Source organism: Neodiprion fabricii, chromosome 2, assembly GCF_021155785.1.
Source record: "Neodiprion fabricii isolate iyNeoFabr1 chromosome 2, iyNeoFabr1.1, whole genome shotgun sequence".
NCBI lineage: Eukaryota > Metazoa > Arthropoda > Insecta > Hymenoptera > Diprionidae > Neodiprion > Neodiprion fabricii.
The window spans coordinates 25,479,965-25,498,217 of NC_060240.1; the positions used below are offsets into that span (position 1 = coordinate 25,479,965).

An 18,253-nucleotide genomic window follows, 5' to 3' on the forward strand; every position below is an offset into this window, starting at 1 on the left:
AAAATCGATTACAAAGATCAATGCATCAGTCAACTACGATTAGCCGTGTTTTTTTCCGACATTACTCTTACAATGCAATTAATATTTCTTTTTCCTGCTCTGCATTGTAAGTTGATTTTCATGAATCTAATTATTTCTCATATCTCGTGTAGAGGCCAGAATGGCTCATCGATATGTGGCACAAAATCACGAAGGCGGTGAATTTCGACTTCGAATTTGAATGAATATATTGTTGAAGCTATCTTCTTGAATAATTAATTGTATCGGGTCATTGGTAGACGGGTCTGTTACAAATATTTGAAAAGGCCATGCTCAGAATTTAAAATTACGTTAATTAAAAGCCACTTGTAAAGAACATGTCGTGAGTAATACACAAAGTGTTGTTTTTTTTCAATTATAATGGACGTATATCAGAGTTTCAATTACTGAGATCTCTTGATATTATTATTGATTTTCACCTCCCGTGATATCGAGAAAAATATTAAACTAACGAAGTCGTATCTCCATAGAAAGTAATAGCGAATGAGAAAAGATGACAGAAACTTTGGAAGCTAAAAGCAGCAGTCAAGTTTCATTACGTCAAACGGCGTAGTTCTAATTCAGTCAATTTCAACTCTATTAACATAAAATTCATATCGCTTGCATAATAATTTTGTCAGAGGTTCTGCCATTTCATTTTTCCGTTATCGCTCGGAAATATTGTTTTAGCATTAATGTGCATTTTATCTTAACAAACTTTCGAGTGAGCTCATTAGAACTACGCCGTTTGAGGTAGTAAAACTTACTTTGATTGCTACTCATAACTTCCAATGTTTCGGTTATCTTTTCCCACTTGCTATCATATTCTAGGTAAGATTTTGTTCGGTTAAAGTTTTGTCGATTTCAGCTGAGTCAAAATTAATAATGACAGAAATAGTTCTTACAATAAGTATCATTAAATTTAATTTTATACTCCTTATCAGTCAATCGGTATAACTTATTGAAATTTATCCACATTGCACTGGATTTTTTTAAATAGAACCCATTCGAGTACTTTAGAATTTACTTTGACGTATACCTATATTCGCGAAGAATGGTGCGTTGCTTCAATAAAATGTCACTTTTGTCCAAGTTCGGCAGTGACACAATTAAAAACAATTATAAAAGTTGAATATGAATGTGCCATCTACTTTTGAACACTGTTCACGTAGAAACCGATCCAATCTGATTCAACTGCTGTTATAGGGTATGAACTTCGCGTCCGATTGGGGCAAATCATAATAATTGGAAACGATTTAAATTAAATCTGTTTTAATTACTTTAAATACAGTTTTGCTATCAGGGACGAAGCTCGTGTATATATATATATATTTTTTTTTTTTTGGAATGTAAACCAAGAAGATATTGACGTTAAAAATGGCAGTATCAAATTGGGGTAAAATAGGCCTGATACAATGAAAAACGACTTTTTGTATTTTGAAGTGAATTTTCTACGGTTTTTTAACGTTCAACATTAGATTTGATATTTTTTTCAGAATCCTGATTTTGTTTTTTCACACGACAAACCGTTATTCTTACTTTTTTGAACTCACAAGAAAAGCACTAGAAATTAGAAGAAGAATAGCACGATTTTTGAAAAAATATGTGCTATAATTCTAACGTAACAGGGAGCCAATCAATTTTCGTAACATAATCTACTATTTACCCGTAAAATCGTAATTAAATTGATGGGGCTAACAAAATAGATACTTTACTCACATTGATTTTGTGGATTTCGATAATATGTTTGTCAGATATAATGCAATACCGTCCGGAAATTCAGGATCACATTTCGAATTTTCGATCAGGACAAAAATTTAAATTCTCTACCAAAAAAAAGGTCAGTTTAAACGATTGATTCGAGTTTAATACATGAGCGTGAAAAAGGGTTTGGCATGATTGTTTTTAAATACTTTACGACTTTATTTGCACTCACTGTGTGATATTGAACATGGTTGTTTTTTCTCGGCAGGGAGATTTTTCATTTTCCACTTTACAAAAGTACAAAAATCGCGAAAAAACAAGAAAAAAAAACAAAAAAACAGCAACTATATTCAACACCATCCAGTAAGCACTGAAAACCTCATAAAAAAATCTAGCTTATTTCACTTCCAATTGCGACCTAGATCGTTCGTTGAATTTTTTTTTTTATTGCCAAGATATCTACAGCTTTTTATCCCGATTCTTAATTTGAAAAGTTGTTTCGAAACTTTTGACGTTACTGTACGTACAAATATACAAAATAATTTAATCGCATTACAAATACACTTTCATACGAGGATGATCATTAAGCTTACTTTCATTTTCTTACAGGTTCAAATTTATAGCTAACGGTCGTAAGCGTGCAACATTGCGATGGGTAATTAGCATTATACGGAATTTCGCGGCGCGCGTTACAATATTAATAAGAAATGCAGTTCACTCGTTAATTATAGTGAACCACTAATCACCAGGCATGTTACACCTTCATTTTCTGCTGAGTTTATCAGTCAGCAGACTATTGGCTCCTTGATAACGTAAATCTTTGTAAAAACGAGGAGATCGGGGCAGAGAATTCGTTACTGAAAATTAAAATTTTCCAAACGATGAGATTAGACCAAGGATTTAATGAAAACTTCAAGACAAACGATGGCCATTTGTTGATTTCCATGTAGAGGCTATCATTGATCGTTGATCATTAAATAAAAGCCATCATTCATATCGGTCTTTACTTATTTTATTTTATTTTTTTTTTTTTAATTAATAAATTCTCTGAACATCATTTTAATTCTACCTCGGTTAAATCAATTTCAGTTCATTCAATTTGCTGACGTCAGTGACTAAAGACACTACCTAAGGTACGAAAACCGTTCTTCATCATATCGACACTACGATCCCAGAAGGAAATTCAATAATAATTATACCGCCGTCTCAGTTCCACCTATAATCTCCATACATGTGGCGAACAAACTTTTACTTTACAGTCAAGGCCCTTCCTCGTCACTGACTCGAACTTCCGGCGCTTCTGACAATTTCGCAAATATCTGATCACATTCGGAAATTACGATTCGGAAGTCCACGTTTCGTCCGTACGTACTTAAAGGTGTGTTAACCACGTGCAACTGGCCACTAATAATCGTTTGCAAATCTTTGAAAGTGGTAAATTCTCTCGGTAACAGATTCCTCGAAAGCGGGTCATGATTAAAACATGACGCGGCCACTGGATATTAGGTTGGGTTAGTCTGCAGGATTCGTTCTTATATTCTTCGTTCTTGCATGACGGCCTTACCATTCGTAATGGCATAGTTTGCAGAATTTATCGGCAACCGAGAGCTGCAGGAAAGGTTAACGTACATTGCCACTGTCGAGGTTTTATAGAGTCAAGGATTGCTCGACACTTTGTCATTCAATTACACCTAAGCTTGTACCTTTGTCAACGTAATAGTCCAAGCAAAAGCGATTGTTAATCAACTGATTTTCTCGATTGATTCAAGTTTAATGCATATTACACTCACAATTGTATACGCAGTATTGACGACTAGTGGTAAAATCGGACGATTCGCGGAGGCGCGACTGAAATAAGTACAGGAACGTAAACGAAAATAATAAATTTCCAGTGTAAAAAACGCCCGAGAAATAGTTTTCAGCGATACTTTTCATCACAATTGTAAGGGAAGAGTCTGTTGGTCTGGCCGACATACTTCCGCCGTGATCTCAAAAACGGTCCAGTGGAAAACCGGAAACTGTTGGAAGATGACGGCTGGATGAAAAAGTTTTCGAAGAGAAGTTAAAAATTAAAAAAAAAAAATTTTAAAAAAACATTTCCGAAAGACAAACGATTTATAAATTTTTCAATAAACAAATTTATAAACTGGGAAAACATGACCGTTTGTTGAGAAAACGTAATAAGGAGGAAAAAGTATATGTTCGTCGGTGGAAAATTGAGAATCGATTTATTTCCGGCAGAATCGGAAGTTCAAATAAAAGTGATATTACAATCACACGAATTACATCTAATCACAGACTCCCCGGCTTGAATAAAAAAAGGATACTCATCATTGTAATTCTATATCACAGTTTGAGAATATTTGAATAAAACTTCTACTTCTTCTTCTTCTTCTTCTTCTTCTTCTTCTTCTTCGCCACTTGGTTTGAGACCTCAATAAGTGAGGAACGGTTGCACGAGTTGAGTTGAAATTTGAAAGAGGAGTTAACGTCATTGAAATCTTGCCTCCTATTGATTTTGAAGTAAATCAGAACGCGTCGTAAGACGCTTTACATTTTTTAACCGGTAGATTGCATCTATCGTAAAAGATTGGTAATACGATACAGTATTATTGCTGTCGGATGCTCGCAAAGAGCAGTGAAATCCGAATGAAAAACATCTGAGATGTAAAAAAAGCTGACACGTACCGAAATTACGTTTTAATGAAATACTTATCGTCAATCTTCACCGTGAAATCAGGAAAAATGCCGAAAAAGATGATTGCCAATGTTTTCTCGCTACCAAAGTTGGGACGTAGTATCAACGATTAATATCCAAGCATTCGTTCGGATCTACCTGCTACTTTTAAACTGCGAAAATTTATCGATTTTCCCATTTTCAATACACAACAATCGGTTGTAAAAGAAGTCATACAATAAATAGCTCGTCATATATCCTGCTAAATACGCAAACATATTTCCTTACAGAAAAGATGTCAGCAATTATTCGATGTCTACACTGTCGCTAATCGAATCTCGAGATTGTTAATGAAACAAAGCAGTCAACATTTGTATACTTTTCTCTCTTTAATTATCAAGACGGATAAGAAAGAATCGTAATAACACCAAAATGCCGAAATTTAATGCATCCGGAAAGATTTCAGATGTTTTTGATTCGGAAGTAGAGCCACGAAATCGTGTCGTTGAAAGTCAGTCAATTTTTGCTTCCTTTGTGTCTGTTGTTTTTTTATCCTTCTCTTCTTTGTACTTTCGTATTATTTTTTTTTTTTGTCGAATAATTTTTTCCTCTCAATTTACTTTACTTCGTTTGCTAAATGTTTTTTCTTTCATCTATTACGCGAACACGGATTATTACGGCAAGCATGTACAACTCATGGCCGATGAAAAACGGTGACCGTGAACGTGGCGATTGTCACGGTCGGTCGACTTGTGCATGCCTCTTGTTACTAGACTCCTTTCTAGAGATGTACTTATTTTTCTTAGCTCATAGTGTTACCTTCGGTATGAAATTGTTGTACAATTAGTCTATACTTGGTTGGGACGAACGTGAAATGAGAACGGTTTTATTCTTTGCCGCAATCCTCTACTTGTATTATTATTACTTGGGAAGACGAATTTTTCTTTACATACAATGCAATTTTCAAAAGGACACGTTATTCTTACAAAGAATTTCCGACGAGTATCTCGCAATAGTTTCTGAAAAAAATCATCATCGGAAGAGATTTCAAACTTCTGTGGAACGACTTGCGAGACTTTGATGAGATGCCTTTCCGATAAGCATTGTAAAGTTTATGTTAATTGGGTGCAGGTCGATTAAAATTAGCGAATATTGTACTTCGATTATGAAAAGCAACGTATCAGCAAATGATTAAATAAATCGTAACGGGTGTAATTTAAAGTATGTTGAGGCTAAGAGTCTTGATATAATGAATAAATATATTTCGTTGACTATCTTCAGGACCCATTTCTTAACTGATACAAAACTTATTAACGTGAAATAAATATGTGAGCTGTTTCAAGTGCGATCGAAATTTTGTAGTATTTGCAGCAAATAGAATATTAACTTCTCATTCTAAAATTGTGGCAGATAAAGCGAGAATTGATTAAAATTTTGTTTTTCTCTTGCTAAAAAATTAGCACTAGTTGTAAGAAATTTCACACCGTGTTATCCCACATGAAAATTTATAACAGTTGAAAAATCTTGTTTGAGGATTCGAAGCTCGTAAGCTCACCGATCGCACGTTCCAAGCACGTTCTTTACATTTTGCACGCAATTCGCAGGCCGAGCGGTTGATATATAATAAAAGCCAGTCCGACAGTGCGACAATAACGTTACGGAACTGATATTACAATCTTCGGACTTATCCGAGCTTCTTCCAACGTTTAAATGTCAGTGCGGTGTGTTTTTGTTCATAAATTCCTGATCTGGATACGCGAAGTTACGTTTGAAGTTAGGTGCGTGCGATGTAAGATTTATTTCCTACTCGCACGGGGAAATTCGGACGTTCGTATCACCGATTCCATTCAAACGCACGCTACGTGAGCTTCGTGCCCCAAGAACGACGTGAGCTTTTCGACCGTTCCAGAGTGACTCGGTTTGGAAAAAGTGACAGCGGCTATATCCGTAGTACGGTAACGAGGCAACGAGTATGTACTTTGACGTCACTAAATACGACTTTCAATAAAGTGGATGATTGATTAACTGTTAACAAATCTTCATTCGTTACCAATATTTAAGTAGTTGAACATTGTGTTCGATTATTTTACATAACAGGATACTGTTTCTAAAGAAACAGACGACTTATTAACTATTAACTAATCTTCATTTCACACAAAAAAGTATATAATACAAATCCGCGATTTCGTATCTATAGCAAAATACCTATTTCACCACATTAAAATATACGATTTGTTCACAGTAAATAAATCCTGTTCACTATAAACAAGACTCTTTTCTCATTCTCAGTGCAGAGTATTAGATTACATTACGCATCGCTGCGTGAAATATGTACTTCTAACTTATACCCATATTTATTACTTGAAATAACCCTTGGGGAAGATGTGTTGCTAATAGTGAAACTTGTTTTGAAAGTTGAGAAAAAAAATTGAAAAATCACGTTCAAGAATTATTATTAAATCTGCAGTAAATGGAAAAAAAACAATTGTGTTCAGAGACAGGTATTTCGTATAGTTTAGTTTTGGTATCCAATTTTGCATGCTTTCTTAGCGAAGTTTCGTTTCAAGATAGATCCTAAAACGAGAGAGAATTTTCGTGAGAAATTTAAACGAAGCAATGCTTACTGTCGAAAATTCTAAACGTTCCGGCTTGTAAATACCTAGTTTAAAATTTCTGTTACACCGTAAAATTTGTTATATTGTCACAAGAACGTATGTTGTTTTTTCGTGATCCGTAAATCGAGGATAAATAGCCTAACAAGTCGGTATAATTTTCACTAATAGAAACAGACGGAGCAGGTACGAAAAATTGAATCCGTCGTTTTCCAACATCCTTTACAATATAGGATCATTTTTCCTCTTTATTTCTAAGGCAAATTGATAACAACCGTAATCAAAGACCCAACGGCACAGTGAAAAGAATCACTGCGGATGAATGATTGACCGGATTTTCTCAATTGTCAGCTGACCTGTTGTCGGGGGCGTAGCTCAGATGGTAGAGCGCTCGCTTAGCATGCGAGAGGTACCGGGATCGATACCCGGCGCCTCCAATCCAACGTTCGAAATTTTAATGTTTTTTCTCACATTCATCATTTTTAATAAACTCGAATAACAAATGTGAGAGAACAGATTCTATCAGAAATTTTAAGTACCGGATGGTGCCCGATAAAAAGCTGCAGTTTACCTAAAATGTATTTAGCAGAGGGCTCTGTTATCCGAACCCACCTACTTCAGAAAATGTTAATCCGAGAATTCAGAAGCAGAATTTAATAACGTATGGAGTCAATATTCCTGAGAATGAATTTGTAGAAAATCTCATATTATCAAATGTCCAAATATTATAGAAATAAAAGTTAGAACTTGATCGTCTAGAAACGGCGGAAAACAGATATCCAGAATGTAGAGGGGTCGTTATTCAGAATCGTACAATTCGGAAAGATCAGGATTCCGAAAATAACAGTATAGATGGCTTTTATCGACAGAATTTCACATTCCGAGTCCATACAAATAATCTATTTTGACTTGTAAAATGTTTTATATACAGAATCAAACAAATTCTTCGATATTTTTATGTCATTAAAAGTTTGAATACGACTTTTGATATCATAAACTTATATTTCTTGGCTTCTAATATCATATGAGTTATCGACTCTTCTCATATATTGCGATTCTTCATTCTGGCGGTTCTGATATACTGCAATTCTATATTACGAGCCTTTTATGAGATTACTATTCGGAGTTTTAACCGTTCTGATTCTTCATTCTTCGCATTTATGAATTCGAATAGACGAAAATTCTACGTTACGATCCATACGAAGGTTATTTATTTGCGTGAGTAAGAAGTTTCTTCTCTGCATGCACGATATATAAGGAGACTGTAATGTGTAGATGTTATGTTTACCCTTTTTGAATCCTTGCTTCCGATGAGAAGCCCGTAAGACCAGCAATGCCGTCTAATAAATGAGATGCGGATGTGAAAATCATTAATCTACGAGAGAATTTTCTTGAAAGAACGTAAATTTGAATGTTATTTATCTGCGTTCGTGAGCAATCGCATTTGCATCATTCTGCTAATGGCCTTTCGGAATTTTCACCAGTTGTGTAATCTAAATTCTATAACTTCAAATTTCGATACTTTTATATTCCATTTTCATTACTTCTGGCTTAATAAAGATTCACCACTTTGTCCTTTCGTGATTGTGAGTTTTCGATATATTTATGTTCGAAATTCTGATCATTCTGATTTTTCACCCGCACCCGATAACGAACTGCCGTGCAGTAGAATTATTTTACTTTCGTTAAAATATGGGTGCTCATTGCTGCTCAAGTAAATTAAACTTTGAGACATGTATAAAACTTTGTGAATCATCATCAACGGCGCCGTGGCTTAGTTGGTTAAAGCGCCTGTCTAGTAAACAGGAGATCGGGGGTTCGAATCCCCCCGGGGCCTCTTCCTCGACGAAACGTCTTGTCGGGATCAAAATTTTTTATTTTTTTTATTTTTTTGGAATTACTTCTTGAAATCGACGTTCCATCCCCGGTGAAAATGCAGCTGGTTAAAGCTATTTATATTCTTATCTGCTTCGGCATGAAAGCAAGAGTACAGAGATAGGGCTGACAATTATACCTGATTCGAGGTTTGGAGCACCTGTATATTTACTCAACTTACGCATCGTCGAACCGATTATCGGAGTTCGCGTTTTTGTAAATCCAGTCATGCAGAAATATGTACACGCGTTCCAATCGAGTTTCCGATGGAACATATTGATCTTATCAAAACTAAAATTAGTTAAAAATCGATACTCGTAATTAATAATAATTATTACGAGAATGATTATTGTCAATAATTCTTACTATGTATGTTATTAGTTAATGTAATCTAGGTTCAAAAAGGGAACGTTACGGCAGCGTTGTCGGAGTAAATTGGGTATAAATATCAAGGAGGAAATAATTATCTGAATCGATGTGTCAGTAAGATTGTAGATTGTATATAATTCACCTGAGTTAACAAAAATTAAATGAACTATTTAAAATTAGCTTAAATAACGAGAATTTACTGAGAAATAAATTAATTGTGGAAACTTAAGTGAAATCGATTTGAATTAATTTGGATTCGTGCCAGAATTATTTCTTTGTGCTGAAAGCAAAATTAAATTAAAATTAAAAAATTAAATCAAATTGACGGGAAATACGAAAGAATGATTGGGAAAGTTTTTTAAACTCACTTAAATTATTGCAACATATCGAGAAAAAAAATTAAATCTAATTCTTGAATTGAAGTGAATTAAGTTGGAATAAAGAAATTCATCCGAATTGAGACATTATTTAGAAATAAAAAAATTCAGTTCACTTAGAAGAATTAATTTAATTTAATTAAACTCAAAAAGTTATCGTGTCACTTGAATCTGTATTTATTACGAAGGTGTGATTGAAGCATGTTTCATATTTTATGTGACAAATTTCAGTTCAACATGCCAGGCCATTCGAGTTGTCAGTGTACCTGGCACAATTTCTGGATTTAGAAAATCAACTGCGCATGCGCGAGTTTTATCGGCTGTTCGCGCAGACTAGCCATCCCGAGTTTCAGTTGTCAAACTGTTTCTGGCAGCGATGTAGTTGAGACGAATTTTCGAGGTTAGACTCCTCGTATAATTGAGACAGTGACTCGGAAAGGTTTGGGAAGCATTTGTTGCTTGGTCGGAAAGTTGATTCTTCGATCAACGATCGGAATTCAATGCTTGTGCTCTTTGAAAATTCAAACGTACACATTTTGCTTACGTTGGCCCGCCTGCGTCGCAGACAAGAATATCGCTGCGGGAAGATTTCGCCGACCAATGAGATTTAATTATTTGGCGCATGCGCGATTGATTTTCTAGTTTCAAGAGATTGCCCCGGTATATTCTATACAGCAGAAGCTTCTCTCTGTGTATATCTTCCTTCATCTATTCCGACCGCACAGTCTATGACTCTGGACCCTTCGATTGGTCTCGAACAGGTCGTACGTATTCCGTCACAATCGGGTAGCGGTATCCGTATCATCGGTATATCACCGGTTAAACGAAACCCTCGGAAAGTATGACCTATTCGCTGAAATTTACGGTCTCAGGACCGTCCTCATGGTCAATCTTGAGTCCGGCGAAGGCGCAGCAATCGCGAACCTCGAATGCGGTAGTTACAATAAAACCGAAGCCAATCACACGGATCGCTTCGCAGACTCTTTTCCCGCATCGTAATTCGTTCTCTTTCGAAGCCTCCCTTGCCAAACGTCACATCCCCGCGACGTTTAGATTCTCTCAATTTTTTCATTAGCACATGGTGCGATTTTGTCTCTCGTATCAGTATTTCAGGATCTGTAAGCGGACACACTTATTTCGAATTTTATTTTCGCATGCAGAAGTCGTGAAGATCAGAATATTTATAAAAACCTGAAACGCTTCGGCCAGATCATGTTCTTCTTTCACGGTTGGGTGCCAGTTGCGAAAAGCAGTAGATATTTTAACCGGAGAGCAGAGAAGAATCTCAGGACGTTTGGAATCATTTCCTCGGGTCTAATTCAAATTTCTCATTCATCAACATGTGATGTTAGAAATACTTGCAATGATAGAACTGGGTTAGAGGTAACAACCTTTGGAGTTTCTATGTAATCTCCGTTTATTTGATCAAAGAAACACAGGTAAAATTACAGAATTGTGGGATATTTAATATTACAGAATCCGGGGCTCTAATAAATTAAAAGATCGTATAATTAAATCCTCAATTTCCTTTTGTATTGAATGAGATTTGATATTTATTATTTATCTGCCTGCGATTTATGAAACCTAGATCCTATTTCTTTCTGGTCTAACAATTCTCCATTCATTTACGAACCTAATCTATTTTGGAAATATCGCTACATATACACTTGATTGAAGGGGAGGCTCGCAAGAGAAAGAGAGGGAGACCCAGGTATGCCCTAAATTGCTCGGAAATAAATACTTTTTATAGAATCGAACAGGATTGAGAACTGTCGTGTTACAAGCGCCGACTATCTGCAAAAAGGTTACGAAGAAACGGTCCGAATAACCGAAGTACGAACAGATATGCTCTTTGAATTTGAAGAAACAGTCAGAATAACGGAAGTACAAACTGATCTGTTCTATGAAGTGATTGCAACGATATCACTTCGAGCTGCCGTGTATCGCTGATTGTATACCTTTTTCGCTGCATCTTTGCGTCGTAACACGCTTCACGTATCGATTTGCGTCACGCGTGCATTAGAGATAAAAGAGATCTTTATCTATGCAGATGCAATATTCTCAGTCAATTACGCGCGCGTTCGATTTATTACCACTGGAATACACGATGTTCAACTGATCGGTTCATCTTATAATTATCAAGACTAGTTTGATTGCTTATCGAAATTCGACCGACCGCCTGCGGTGTGCATAATGCGGTCGCAATAATAATCCATGACACGAGTCACAGGATAATTGTTCAACTTCCGTATAGAAACTCTACTGAAAATGTTCGTGTGCAAATTCGTTAAAGTATGTAAGAAATAACATAATTTAAAATTACAAAAGCACGAATCAGTTATACTATATAAGTGGTCAACTATGTAGTGAACCATATGATTTCTTATCTCGTATAACTGATAATTCGTGGTTTTTAAAATTTATTATGTGATTTCTTCCATATTTTGTCGAATTTACAAGTTAAATCATGTAATAAATTGCGTGCTGAATTTTTTTAAAAACACTTTATGATTTACCACATGAATATTTTCAGTAGGGAACGTTTTTGACGAAATATAATTGACATGCTCCCGCTAAAAAATTATACGAAAATAGTTAAAGACTGAGCGGTAACCGGAAATAGAAATTTCTCTCCGTACATGGAATACCTATCATTGTTCGTTTAACGGCCGAATAACACGGCTCGATCCGGTCGGTAAAGAAGATTTCTTTCCTACTGACCGACGCGGATGCCGCAAGAACTCATCGTCAGAGAATACGGTTACTCGATGAGCCCAGGCTCGAACTTACCGCAGATGCAATAGGGAAGTTTGAAGGAAAAATTGTCTGCTTTTCATACGTGCATAAAGTAGGAGACTTGGAAGTGATTTGGTCAGATTTTTCATTTCCGTTTGTGTAGAAAATTCTAAAAGTTGTATGCAAATTAATTTCATTGTTACTTTGTTACACCCATATCTTTGTAAGATATGCTCTGGTACTAGAACTAGAACTAGAACTTTCTCATAATCTCCCAACAATGACACAAAATAAAATCTTGAATCAACTCTATTTCGTTCAAGTAGTAACAAAACACGAGTCACGCCTTAGTCGTTCAACTTAGCATCATCAATATTTTTTCCTTCGTCATCAGTTTCTTTTTTACTCATTTTTCAATACGGTTAATGTTCCTTCTAATCGACCAAATGAATCGGTCAAAATCGGATTTTTTTCAAAATCGTATAAACGTTCGATTATTATCAAGAATTAGTTTAAATAGCTATTGGATAAAAAATTGAGAACGTTTTCAGTATAGACCACGTTTAGCTTCAAACGAAATGGCATAATTTAATAACTCTAGATACAGATCCTCTTATGGTCAATCGATGAATACAATTTTTAAGAAAAAATAACAAAGCGGCGTGATCAACGCTGGGTTATGTAAGAGAATTACGTATCGTGGAATACAATAGCTGGAGTGCACGTCATCGGAGTGAAAGGGAGTATTTTGCTCGAATCCGCTTCGCACAAAACGCAAGGTTACGAGCTCATGAGTCCAATCACTGATCACTGATTGCGAGCATCCATATTTATGTGGATACGTCGCATGTTGTCGCACGTGTACGACGGATTGATTTCAGGCATGAAGTAGAAAAACGCGACATCATTCCACGAGTGACAGAATAACGCCAATCAACAAAAGAATCGGGCAAAAGGTGCGCATGTAAAACGGGGTAAAAGCCCGCGAATTTGGAAACGGAGCTTGGTCTGGACTCGAAGAGGAAGCGGTTGCTGCACCAGTCGCGCCATCGTGGCAAACCACTCCATTATTTTATATCCTCGTGAAATTCGCTTTCGGAAAAAAAGGGCGCAAAAAATCAATGCGCAGTCGGGATTGGCCGGCTGTTTGGGGTGGCGAGGGATTCGATTGGTCCGCGCTTTTAGGGGTGGCGCTTAAAGATGAGCTCTCGCTATGTCATCCCCTATATTGATCCCAACCTCGGCAGGTAAGCAAAGGCCCAGGATTTTTCTGTCGAAAGGATCTCTGTTGTTGCAGAACGAAAAAAAGCTGTTCGTGTTACGCGACACGGTTCTTTTTCTTTTTCCTTTTTTTTTCACCAAAATCTTCGACTCGAAGCGTATTCGAATCGGGTGCCTACGCCTAGGAAAATTCAACCCGAATACATGCTTTGAGGTGTGAAAAGTATAGAGAACAACAGAGATCAAGCTTTCAGGTATAAATAATACCGTTCTTCGATAATCAAACAAGAACGTATGATTGTGATCGTAGTTATTTAAACTCATGTTTATGAGACACTGGGAATAAAAAATTCAGATAATGACACGCAAGTTGGAAAAAATGAAAAAAGAATTACACAACATGAAACACGGATAAAAGGAATAAGGCCTGGACTTATGCACAATGCACATACATGCAATCGAGTATTTGAATGAAATTTTTTTTTCCATTTTTAGGGGTGCGTAATGCAGTGCAAGCAAAAATAACGAGGACGTATTTTTTGTGTTTCGTTAAAAATGATAATTTTTTCATGTTACAGGTGATTGAATTTCACTGATTTCAATATATATATAGCTATATCTCGACATCGGTGACGTCACAATGTTATAGTTTTCGATCTGTTATATTAATGGCAATTTTGATTCGATCGAAAAAATAAAAAATACGTCCAAAGTATTTTTTTTTTCCCAATCTACAAGAACATGAAATAAAAAAATTTCATTCAAATACTCAATTGCGAGCCCTTAACGCGGATATTAGATATCACGCATCGTCGGTTCGAGGACAGAAAGAATAACCGTAATGCCTCATGTGGAAATTTAATTTTCGGACGCTAGCTGGCGGTGAATTCAACCAAGTTGACGTTATGCCGGGTAGTTTACTTTCACGAGAGCTCGTATAGCTCTGATATATGTGGGCGAGTGACGCTATGCAGGGGTTGCAGGGGTTGCAGGAGTTGCAGGGGTAGGGCGGCGATATTATACGTCTACACGTTACGTACGTACGTGCATGTCCCGTATGCCATACGAGTGTAACCCACGTCTGCTTACCGCTACGCAGCACATACGCTCGAATGCGGCGATTCTTCCCGATATTCGCGTAGTAAATACTTCCTTGTGTATTTCAGGCACAAGCCTCTGGAACTGACGATCCCTACATTGTAGCACAAATTGTCCGTTTTGTCATATGGGCTTGGATGCGGGGACGTAATATGTGTACGTTGAAAAAAAAATTTATCGAACCGAACAACTTTTTTTTTTTATGACTTCCAGTTTATTTGCTTCGAACAACTTCTCGCTAAGGGCAACGACTTTTTAGTTGAAACGAAAATATTGAAGCATTGATTCGTATGCTGTATGCTTTCGAGTTCGATGCATTTCAAACAAGTACATAGTTATTTAATTTTGGAACAAAAACTTCGCTTGAATCAACAAATTTCATTTAGTTCGTGAAAGAATAGTGATTTAATCGCTGAACATGTCGGTTCGAAAGTACCGAGAGATTGGAAATAATAATCCTACGCTTGCTGAAATATCAACGATATTGCAAGATGGTATATTTGGCTCAATGTGATGTTTGTCCGACATAATCAATGATAACTATGATCAAAGAAATGTGTGATGTGTTGAAACAAGAATTTGTTTCACAAGACAGGTTGCGATATTCATTTGAGAAAATTATTTTTTTCATCGGATCATACGTATAGCTACTTCAAACAAAAACAAAAAAAAAACTCCATCCGAGTAAATGAAGATATGTTTGAGTGGAACCAAGGAAGAGTTCTTGAGCTGCTGTATTTGCCACAATTAATTCAAGTTATTGACTGATAGAATGGAATATCACTTTTCTCAGTTTTAAACAATCATGTGTAGTTGAAAATTGAAAGCGGATACTTGAAATTGACTTCAAGAACTCTCGGTACCATTGCATAGGCGCTTGCAATAAATGAATCATTGTTTCTACGAAATGAACATTATTTCACCGAAATGATATTTTCGTTTATTCGATAGTCTTCTGATATTTTGACGTGCATGTTTCCCGCTTGAAAATTAATTAATTTATGTAAAATGGGTAAATTAAAACCCCAAAAATTACAATTTGCCTTCATTAAAATTAAAAACTGAGGTTGTGTGGTGATAAAATGGCGCCGAGAACCAGGCTCTGACGTCACGATGACATTTTCCAATACCTATATCCTGTTATTATTGAAGAATTAAAAACTGGTGGGTATAAACCCACAAAAATTTACAAAAACATGACTTCGTTGATAAATGTGGTGTTGTAGGTTGTTACGCTCTGTTATTACGGTTAGCAAACTTTTCGAAAGCAAGGAACCAACAACGAAGCAGCTAAAAATGTTGTCTGAGAAAGTAAATCAAAACTATTTTTTACTTATATTTATTCTTATAATGTTGGACACCTTCTCCGTGGAAACGTCATTGGGAACGGTAAAATACTACCAGGATTGCCATTACTAATAGGAACTGTTGCAGTTTGAATAATATTTTGATGATTAGGAACTACTCGTTAAAGATACGTATATCGTAGTTGTACGAGCATTTTTCACCTGCTGATAGTTTTTTTTTATTTTCATTCGTACGACTAACGAAAATTGAAAAGCTACTACAGCTATAAATTTGGACGTTTAACTGTCCATTGCAATGAAAACAACTAATTGTAAGTACAAATAGTAAGTTCAAATAATTAAATAGTGCTGCTCTTGTTTCAATGCTTAAATTCTCATAGCAGAGCAATCGTGAATTTACTAGAGTTTAGTGATATGTAGCGCAAAACGTGCTCGTTACAACCTAACGCATGTCTGAATATTTCTCTTTCATTTCAGTGAACCAGTTTATTAACTGAATATTAATTGTTGAAAATAATTAGCAAAGGTAAAAGTAATGAGCAGTGTAATAGAATCATTGTCAGTTTGTGTAGAAGAACATTTTGAGAATATACATAAATTAATGCTGTTATTCGTTCAAGCAAAATGCTCTAATTTTGCAGCAATTAATTAAGTACGTGAATACGTTTTTTATAATTGTTTAGTCAATTTTGGAGAGAATATTTGCTCTATTTTGATCGTTAGACAGAACAGAAGTATTTGGAGAAAGTTCAGATTTACTAAGGTTAAAAAAAAAATACACATTTTACAATAGACGAATCAACTTACAAACGTTTTTAACTGGAGTGGAGAAGTAATACAGATATAACGAGCATTGTTATAAATACAAGGTAACAACGAGAAATGGGAAACTATTTTTAGATTTTTCACGCGATCATGAAGAAAATCGCTGGAAACCTCTTTTCCGATTCTGACAAATTAATAATCGTCTCCGTTTCAAACTAGGCGGCCTGTATATGCTAAGTAGGACGTCTCATATTTAGGGTGTTGACGAATTTTCCCCAAATCAATCATTTTCAAAGATGATAACTATAATTAAATAAACAAAAATTTATCCAAAAGATCGTGAAATACCCTTCAAATTAATGTCACGTGACGTTTTTTGTTTATTACCATTCGGCTGTAAATTTCGTTGGTTGAATTTTTCGAATCTACTTCGCCGTCGACGATTAATTATAGAATTTAAAATTGTCGATTGATATTTCACCTGCAATGTGTTCGGTTTGACATGGAATGACTTATAAATACAAGGGACGAAAAACTGTTTACCAATTTTGGGCTGATATTTCGTCGGCCGAACACACGATTCGAGTCTAGACAAACAGCAAAGTCAGAGTTATTTACCAATCAGGATCAGAGGCTGTGACGATGTATTCGATTCAAAATAAATAGTGACAAGTTCCGAGCGGATTAGTGAGGCAGTAGGCTCACAACACTTGAAGGAGACGGTCCAATTTAAATCTGTGCGAGAGTGTAAATTCCGAAAGTGTAATGTGAATACCGAAAGTGTACTTTAATGAGAAAATCCTCATCAGGTAATTAATCAACAGTCATTTAGTTCGACGCTTGATATAAAGAAAAAGGAAAGAGAATGAAAAATCATTTTAAACGGTCCAAATGGCACATAATAATATTATTCCTTATCATTGCTTTATTTTTCATATATTTCTCTATTTACAATGCTTGTCAGTTTTTTTTTTTTTAACTTTAATTATACTTTTATTCATACACACTGTGCTGTCCATTTATATTTGATATTTAGAACTATCAAGCCAAGTTTGTTGACTTGAAACGAGTAGAAAGGATTCATTTTATGTTATATGATAAACTTGATACACTGAGAGAAATTTTTAGTTCCAGTTACCGCTCGGTCCTTAACTATTTTCATTTTTTACCGCAATCGAAAACTATATTTCCAGGTACAAAATGAAAATTAGTTTTCTGTTACCGGAAAATCTAGCATCCGTTACTATTTTTTCTCGTTACGATCACTGTTACTATATTTTCTTGCAACTGTTGCGAAAGTTTAATGCTCGTGCAACAATAAATTTACGTTAAAGCCTTATTTAACTAAAAAAGTAGAGTAAACCTCGGAAACTGATTTTGCGTTGCAATTACCAAAAAAGTATCGAAAACAGCGCAAAATGGTTAAGCGTACCTCGTTTTTCGTAATTCCAAAAATATTCAAACAGTTTTTTTTTAACTATGCCCGTTTTACTG

At 35.6% G+C, this 18,253-nt stretch overlaps 2 non-coding genes across 2 annotated transcripts; both read left to right on the top strand.

Annotated features, from left to right (window-relative positions):
- Nucleotides 1-7,375: 7,375 nt before the first annotated feature.
- Trnaa-agc lies at nucleotides 7,376-7,448 on the top strand. Its single transcript has one exon. It is a non-coding gene; the product is annotated as a tRNA-Ala (tRNA).
- Nucleotides 7,449-8,774: 1,326 nt separating this feature from the next.
- Trnat-agu lies at nucleotides 8,775-8,848 on the top strand. The gene has a single exon. It is a non-coding gene; the product is annotated as a tRNA-Thr (tRNA).
- The last annotated feature ends 9,405 nt before the right edge of the window (nucleotides 8,849-18,253 follow it).